Below are 9,052 nucleotides of genomic sequence, written 5' to 3'. Positions count from 1 at the left end.
ACAATGCCACAAAGAAGTGAGTCTTTGCTCTCAATATGACTTCAATTCATTTTTAAATTTCATTGAAGTATAATTATCCTACAGTGTTATATTAGTTTCAAGCATACTATATAATGATTCAAAAGTCCTGTACATTACTTAATGCTCATCATATACTACATTTTCTTTGACCATTTGTCTATAAATGGACACTTGGATTCCTTCCATATCTTGGCTATTGTAAATAATGCTGCAATAAACATAGGGGTGCATGTATCTTTTCAAATTAGTGTTTTCATTTTCTTTGGGTAGATATCCAGTTGGAATTACTGGATCATACGGTAATTCTATTTTTAACTTTTTGAGGAACCTCCATACTGCATCCCACAATGGCTGAACTAATTTGCATTCCCACCAACAGTGCACACAGGTTTCTTTTTCTACTCCTCCTCTCCAACATTGTTATTTCTTGTGTTTTTTGATTCTAGCCATTTTGACAGGTGTAAGTTGATATCTCATTATGAATTTGAGTTTTACTTCCCTCATAATTAGTGATGTTGAACATCTTTTCATATATGATGACCTTGATTTAAACATACATGTAGTGGGTGGAATGGTAATGCTATCCCCCAAAAATAAATGTCTATGCCCTGAAACCTGTGAATGTGACCTTCTACAGAAAAAGGAGTCTTTGAAGATGAAAGATTTTAATAAGAGATTGTCCTAGATTGTGGTGGGCTCTAAGTCTAATGACATGTTCTTAGAAGGCATGGAGGCTACAAAAAGATTATGGACCCTTATAAGACACAAATATTATGCTAAGTACAGAAAGACAAATGCTATACAATCTCACAGGTGAAATCCAAAATCATCAGACTCATAGAATTAGGAAGTAAAAGGGTTATTGACCGGGGGTGGTAGGCAGGGAAATGAAGAGGCAATGGTCAAAAGATATAGTTTCAGGTATGAAAGATAAAGTTCTAGAGATCTATTATACTATTACTATGGTATTGTGCCTATATCTCACAATATTGAGCCACATAGTTAAAATTGTACCACATAGTTAAAATTTTCTAAGAGCGTACATCTTATGTTAAATGTTTTTACTACACACTCATTATCATCATCAATCATGATCATCATCATCACCATCATCAAGAGGACAGGAGGTAATGGGAGGTAACGGATATATCTATGGCCTTGATGTTGGTGATGGGTTTATGGGTGAATACTAATCCCCAAACTGAGCTCTATGCATTAAATATGTATAGTTCTTTACATGTCAATCATACCTCAATGAAGTACCTTAAAACATAGAAAGAGAGAGAGAGAACAGAGACACAGAGGAGAAGGCCATGTGAAGATGGATACAAAGATTGGAGTTATGTAATCCTAACCTAAGTGACTTTGCAAGTTATCAGGAGCAGGAAGAGGCAAGGAAGAACTTTATCCTTGAGAGTTTTCAAAGGGAACATGGCCCTGGAACACATTGATCTTCAGACTTCTGGCCTCCAGAACTATGAGAAACTGTATTTCTACTGTTTTAAGCCACAACATTTGTAGTAATGTATTATGGGCATTTCTAGGAAACAGGAACCTTATACAGCTAATACAACAACATGTTTAACACAAAGCATGTACTGCTATGGCATAGAAAGATATGGGCTTTGGGGTTAGAAAGATTGAGCTTTTAACTTAACTATTTATTATTTATGATCCTAGGCACATTATATGAATTTCCCAAGCCTGTGTTCTAAACTGTAACACAGAAGTGGTAGTGTTCAATTACTGTGAGAATTAAATGACATTAGGCCGTGACTGTGGTATGCATGAAACAATAGTGCCAATAATATCTCAGTACTTTCCATTCTCCTCTCTCTTCCTTTGTGTTTTTCTTCATTCCTCCTGTCCAAATAATTAGCTAAAAGATTATTTTGTTAGCATTTCATTTGTTATTAACTTGTGGGAAAATGGTAATAAGGAAGAAAAGCAACATTACAAGAAAATAAGATATTTTAAAATCTTGTATTCTTTTTATAATCATAGATAGTGCTACTTATGAGTAAGTGGAACAGATAAGGACATTTTCTTTAGTCTCCTGAGTGCATAACACATTCTCTTAAAATAATTTCATACTATTTTAACTCATCCTTATTATGTACAAATAAAGAATGCAATACAAAACTTACTTCCCCTCACTTAAGGGATAAATTAACTGAGTCTCAAAGAGGTGAAAGTAAGAATCAATAGAGAAGAGAGAAAGTTTTAGAATATATGATTGGTAGAATGATGGACCCCAAAATGTCTGCATTTTAATCCTTAAGACCTGTATATGCATTATCTTACATAGCAAAAGGAATGTTAAGATATGACTAAGTAAAGGAAAATAAGAAGATTTTCTGGGAATATCAGCATGGGGGAGTCCATGTAAGCACAGGGGGCCTTATGAAAGGAAGACAGGGAAGCAAGAATTAGTAAAGGCAACATGGCAGTGGAAGAAGAGGTGAGATAGATGAAGAGAGAGAGGAAAGAAGAGAAAAAAATGGGGAAATGGGGAGGGAGAGAGGGAAAGAGAAGAAGATGGAGAAAGCAAAGGATCACTGGCAAGAATGCAGATGGCTTCTAGATGCTAGAAAAGGTAAGAAAATGGATCTTCCCCTAGGTCTTCCAGTAGGAGTGCAGCTCAAGGGGCAACACCTTGATTTCAGGAATTCTGATCTCTAGGACCGTAGGACAGTAATTTTGTATTATTTAATATATTAATTTTGTGGAACTTGTGAAAGCAGCAGTAGGAAACTAACACAGAGTCCATGACTCCTTCTTTGTAATTTTTATTCCCCTCTCAAAAACTTCCCCAAAATGTGCTTAAAGTCCTACATTTCATCAAGCAGTGAAAAGCTATTTTTTTTCTTTTAAATGTTTTTCTGTCCTGGATCTCAGTTTATGAAAACAAATCAGAGGATTAAATATATGTAGGTTTAAGTAGTAATTTCTGTAATGAAATTTGGGAAAGGTCATATTTATCTGGCCCTTCATGTCTGAAATTGAATTCAATCAATTTCACATTTTCCAAAATATGGGTTTTTTGGAACATTAGCCCTAGGGTAAGGAGTCTGGGGTCATACATACTTGAGACATTCTTCCTATCACCTGTGAGCCTTCAAGGGAATTTTCCTACAACTTTATATACATATGAAAGATTCTGCATATGTTACCACTTTTTCACTTCCTGTTTACCCTTGATTACCATCTACTCTGACTTACGCCCCTGCTCCTCTACTGAAATTGTTCTTGTTGAGGTCCATAAAGAAGTCCATGATGTCAAATCCAAGGGACATCTTTCCCCCACTGATGTCTCTCAGGTTTTAGGAGCAGTGGACTTAAATGACTCCCTCCAACTATTCAATTATTTATGCTCTATTCATCTAAAGAACAGAGTTGACTTTTATTTTTATTTATTTTGTCTTCTCCTCTGAGTCTGTCCCTATTCTTATTGCCAGAATAGGCGTCCACTCGAATACATCTGGCATTTATGTTTGAGAAATAACATATTGTTCTGTGTAGGTTCTTTAAATGTACATACATTGTATTGTGCTATAGATTCATTCTATAGAATTCATTCTATTTCTTAATTCTTCTCCTCGCATTTGGTTTTAACATCTATCCATATTGTTGAATATACTTGTAATTCATTGTTTCTAAATGTCATCCTTGCGCAGGGGCCATGCTAATCTTCTCTGTATCGTTCCAATTTTTTAGTATATGTGCTGCCGAAGCGAGCACATTCATTGTTTCTAAATGAAGCAATTTTTTTTCTAAAGAACTTATGTATTTTTACTTATTCATTCCCTTTGTAATGGGCACCTAGGTTACCTCCAGATCCTCACAATCACAAATACTGCCTGATAAATATCTTCACACTTCTTCCCCTAAGACCTGTATACCTCTGTAATATTTATCATTTCCTCTGGAAATGAGGATAAATGCAGAGATTTTGACTGAGAGTGTAATAAATCTGTAGATAAATTTGTGAAAATTTTAGTTCTTAAAAATACTGATTTTTCCAATCCAAGAATATTATATCTCTCATATTATTTAAATTCTTAACCTCAATAACTTATACTTTTTTGTAAGAAGTCTTGTAAATTTGTATTAGATTTATACATAGGTATTGGATAATTTGTACACTAGTGTAAAGGCTTTATTTTTTAAATTTCAATTTGATTTGATTTTTTTTTTTTTTTTTGCTCTTTTAAAGAAATTAAATCAGAGGTGGTTTCTACTGTTTCCCTTTTACTGTAAGCCTCTTGGGAGAAAAACTGGCTTCTAATTCTCTACTGTATCCACAGGGAAGAACATAATATATGTACTAAACTAAATGATGTTGAATAAATAAGTGAAATTTTTGCAGGAGCACAGATGTAGTCAGAGAACTCACTCCTAGGCTTTTTTGGTGCTTCTTCTTCTGTTTTTAATCAATAAGTACTTAGCAACAGCTTCCTGTCATCCTAAAATAGATGTGATTTGGCCCAAATGCATGGTGTTAAATTATTTCACCATAAATCGTAAGTCTCTACTATCTCCAATACTAAACACACAAAAGAGTGTAATGAACAGGAGCTTCATAAAACTTACAGCCTTGTCTACTCACTGTCAAATTCTCTCAAGCTGACATCTCTAAAAATTTTTAGAGATTGTCCAAAAGCTTAAACCACCACCAAGGCACAATTCTCAAAGTTTAATTCTCTCCAACAAAGCACTTTTCTTTTAACTGAAAGAAATGAGCTATTATAGTTCACATCTCTAAGAAAGCTCCAAAAAGAATCCCTGATTCCTTTCACTCAGAACCTAATAACTCATCCAAAGTTCTGATTGTTTTTAATAAATATTTGCATGTAATCCAACACATACTCCAAGAAGTAGAAAATGCAAACAAGTTGGTCATGGGCATACAAGTGAGACAGTTTTTATGTGACTATTCAAATCAAATATTTGGCTCTGCTTCTTCAGATGAGGTATCTGCCAACTGTCAAATGTCAGGCTAGATGAGGTTGGAGGAGAGGAGAGGAAGAGCAGACTGGAAAGAGGTATTCCTTCTGTTTACAGCGTCACATTTCAGCACCATCCATGCAATGCTGTCATGAAGAATCAGTATCTTTTGTGTAATATTTAGTCCAATCCTACCATCTGGACAGCTCAGCCCACTTCTGCAGATGAAAAACCCAAAGTAGTCAGGGTTTGGGGATTTTTGTTTGTTTCTTTTTAAAAAGGTGAATCATTTTTTACTCTTATTTCCACTATACCTGATTTCTACATCAACTTAGAAGGCAATATTTACTTGCTTTCCTCTCAGAGATGGTTCAGAAAAGACTTCTTTAGGCATTTCATTAGATGAGATATTTTTTTTTTAAATGAGAGAGATGTTTACCTGTTCCTTATTAGTGCAGTCTCTCATTTGACTTAAAACTCTGGAGCATGTTACTATTTATTCTTTTATACATTAGGTTTTCTCTGAAAATCCCTAACTCCCAAAAGTTTTAATCTGTCAAGATTTCATTTCAAATAACAACTGTGCTGGATGTACAGCAAACATTTCTGAAATCAAATATATCATTATTTTTTCCAAAATTCAAATATTTTATAAAATAAAACTGAAAACAAACTAGATTAATATATAAGCCTTATGTCCATATCTGACAAAATTTATACTCATTACAAAACTGTGATCTAAAAATAGCAAAGGGGATCTTCTCATTACACTCAATAATAATGACACTGTGCAAGGAAGAGGGTTATTTCTATTTTAACACAATCTTCATCAGTGGAAGAAAACAGGTGAATTCTCCCCAGAAGTTCAGGATCAAATTTCATCTTTGCAATACATATAGAAAAGATCTGAAACCAATTATTTTCATAGAAAAATTTTTAGAAAGGAAAATGAACTTGTCATTTAGGATGGTTCAGAACTTTTCAAATGTGTGAAAACATACTGAGATCCAAGATAGTATTCTACTAATATATTATAAATCTAGTGGCAACTTCTGAAGATCCATTATTGGCATGCAATCCTGTAAAACACTCTTAAAGATATTTTGTTGTTATGATTATAGACACGTGTTCCAGAATGGTTTTAATCAAATTATTTTAAATAATTACTTCCTAAACATAATCTGAAGACAATGTAGAAAACCTTGAATAATAAAATTATATTATAGGTATAATATTGTACAAGTTACATGTTTATGTAATATATTATTTTATATTCAATACTTATTGATGGTGAAAGCTAATTTATGAAAACTTTTTGGTATTTTTCACCATAAAATAGCACTCACTTTGCTATCTGCTTTGTGTGATTATATAGACATGCAAAAGCTATTTTTATGGCTTTATTTTAAAAAAATGAAATTTTTTAATGTAGAAATTCAGACGATATTATTGATACTACTCTTAAATGCATCTATGAATTCCCTGGTAGAGCTGAGGTAGAGTTGGAAGGGAACATAATTCAAGGTCCTGGGGAGAGTGTCTATCAGAGGTAGCGCTAGCATCAAGAGGGTCCAGAGAAAGAGAGCAGAGTCTTCAAGACACATAAATACTATTCTGAATTCAGAATAGTAAGACAAGAGTCTAAACTTTATGGGGGTTGCCGGTGGTTGGCTGAACATAAACATGGAACAAATTCCAAGAGCAAGAAATATGTAGTCAAGAGGGAAATCAAGAAACTAGGAATTACAGATCAGTAAACAAAGTGTAGAGATGGTGCAATTGACTCAGATAGGATTCCTATTACTCCTAAGCCTTATAGACACTGGACTTAATTTCTGATGAGTATTTTTGATTATTAAAAAAGCCATACAAAAAAAACCCATACTTGTGTTTTATCATTTCTAAAATGACAAGCTACTTAAGCAATTAGATAATATTTGTAATAGTCCCATTTTTTTCATTAAAATCTTTTAGAGATCCACAAAGGGAGCTGAAATGGGGGTAATGTCCAATTATATATGTTCAATGTCCCATAGATAGATAGTGACATATGACAGATCATTTACCCTAACCTTTTAAAAATAAAACCTTAGATTTCATTCTGTTATTTTTTCATCCATGTTTCTCCAAATTTTTCTCAGTAATACACATTATAGGGATTTGCTTCAACTAAAATCTATGTACTTTATATGAGGTAGATATTGTAGACAATCAAATGTCTTGAATACCATTCATTTAATTTATTCTGGGCTCAGAAATGACAAAATTCAGTCAAGTGCATACATATATATTTTTTAAAGATTTTATTTATTTATTCATGACAGACACACAGAGAGAGGCAGAGACATAGGCTGAGGGAGAAGCAGGCTCCCTGCAGGGAACCCGATATGGGACTCGACCCCAGGACTCAGGGATCACCACTGGAGTAGACACTAAACCACTGAGCCACCCAGGTACCCCAAGTGCGTGCATTTTGGACATTAAGATAGTTGCATAATACTGTTTCTCACATCGTTTTTTTTTGTCACCCCTTTGCAAAAAAGTGCTGTTAATCAAAATCTCACTACTACTAGATTTTACATAAATAATTTACACTTTAAGAGTCTCAAAATCCATACTAGACCAGACATTTCATAGTTAGAAATATTGGAAGGAGAAGTTAGAAGAAGCAGCATCCAAAATTTAGGAATCACACATGTAGTGGATCACATGTAAAGGCTATATGAAGAAAAAAATTAAAATATCAGATCAAAAATAAGTTTTACTGTGGTGATGTTTGAAATTTTTCTGTTTATTTTTTCCTCCATACCTTCAAGCAAGATACCTGTCTTCCAACCCAGCTGTCTATCTGAAAGGGGTCTCAGAGCTTTTCTTGTAAATCTGTTCAGTATTTTTTCAAGTCTTCCCACCTAAAAAATTTTTTTTGAAAATTGGACTTTCTTTTTGTCACTTAGTCTGATTTTCTTATGTTGGGTTCTCAGTAGATAAGTAGAAGTGCCAGGGACTCCCTCATAGGCAAGTCTTCACATTTGCTGCTGGTCCTTTGCCAGAGATACGGAATAGATCAAAAGTGCTTTTCTTCTCTAAGTGCCCTGACGTAGTTCTTCTACCAAAACTCACAGAACAAGGTCTTTCCAAGACAATGCAAACTTGCGCATTTCTGAAGTGAGCTACCCCACAAGGTTCTACTCAGCCTCTCTGTGGTATGCACATTACTATTCAAGGAATCTTGTCATATAAGCAACTGCTGAAAAAGTCCACTTTCCTCTGACTCCTTTCCAGCATCCATGCTCCTTAGACAACTCGATATCTCTTCCAGGTATCCAAATATTTTCCTGGATGAATTTTATCACAGTTTAGCCTCTTAGTTCAAGTCAGAACTGATATCATTTCTCCAAAGACATGCAATTCCAGTTTCCTTGGCCAGAAATACACCTGACCAGTCTCCATTGTTAATAGGTACTTGGCAGTGTTCTTACAAGAATTTAGGATATAAGGGTGCCTGGGTGGCTCAGTGGTTGAGCGTCTGCCTTCAGCTCTGGTTGTGATCCTGGGGTCCTGGGATCGAATCCTGCATCAGGCTCCCCTGTAGGGAGCCTATATTTCCCTCTGCCTATGTCTTTGCCTCTCTGTCTCTCATGAATAAATAAATAAAATCTTTTTTAAAAAGGATTTAGGATATAATCCACGTTGCACAGCACAGCCTTACAGGTAAATGTTCAATAAACTGTAGCTGTTACTACTTTTAACCTGACTAGTGTCTTCTTCAAAACAGTTCCACCTTCCCTTTCTAAAGTTTATATTTTCTTAAGAAGTTTGTTTCTTGGTTTATACTAATTTCCTGGAACAACCTCAGGCACAAAATGCCTTTGTTTCTGCTATTCTGTTTGTTTTGGTTTGGTTCAATCAAATAATTTAAGGGTCCATATTATCAGTTTTTAAGGACCAATATTTCCAGTAAAAATGTTATGGTTAGTTATGGAGGGAAATAAGATATTTCTTCACATACTAAATTCAAATTGAACTAAAAGTATTAAATCAATAAAATTATCTTAAAGTTATAGAACATTAAAAATGTGAGAAT

The 9,052-nt window shown here is 34.3% G+C and overlaps 1 non-coding gene across 1 annotated transcript; it reads right to left on the bottom strand.

Annotated features, from left to right (window-relative positions):
* Positions 1 to 3,652: 3,652 nt before the first annotated feature.
* Positions 3,653 to 3,762, bottom strand: LOC121479182. The gene has a single exon (XR_005984684.1). It is a non-coding gene; the product is annotated as a U6 spliceosomal RNA (small nuclear RNA).
* Positions 3,763 to 9,052: the final 5,290 nt, after the last annotated feature.

The sequence above is a fragment of the Vulpes lagopus genome, chromosome 19 (genome assembly GCF_018345385.1).
Source record: "Vulpes lagopus strain Blue_001 chromosome 19, ASM1834538v1, whole genome shotgun sequence".
NCBI lineage: Eukaryota > Metazoa > Chordata > Mammalia > Carnivora > Canidae > Vulpes > Vulpes lagopus.
This window is presented reverse-complemented; position numbering and strand designations above follow the sequence as displayed.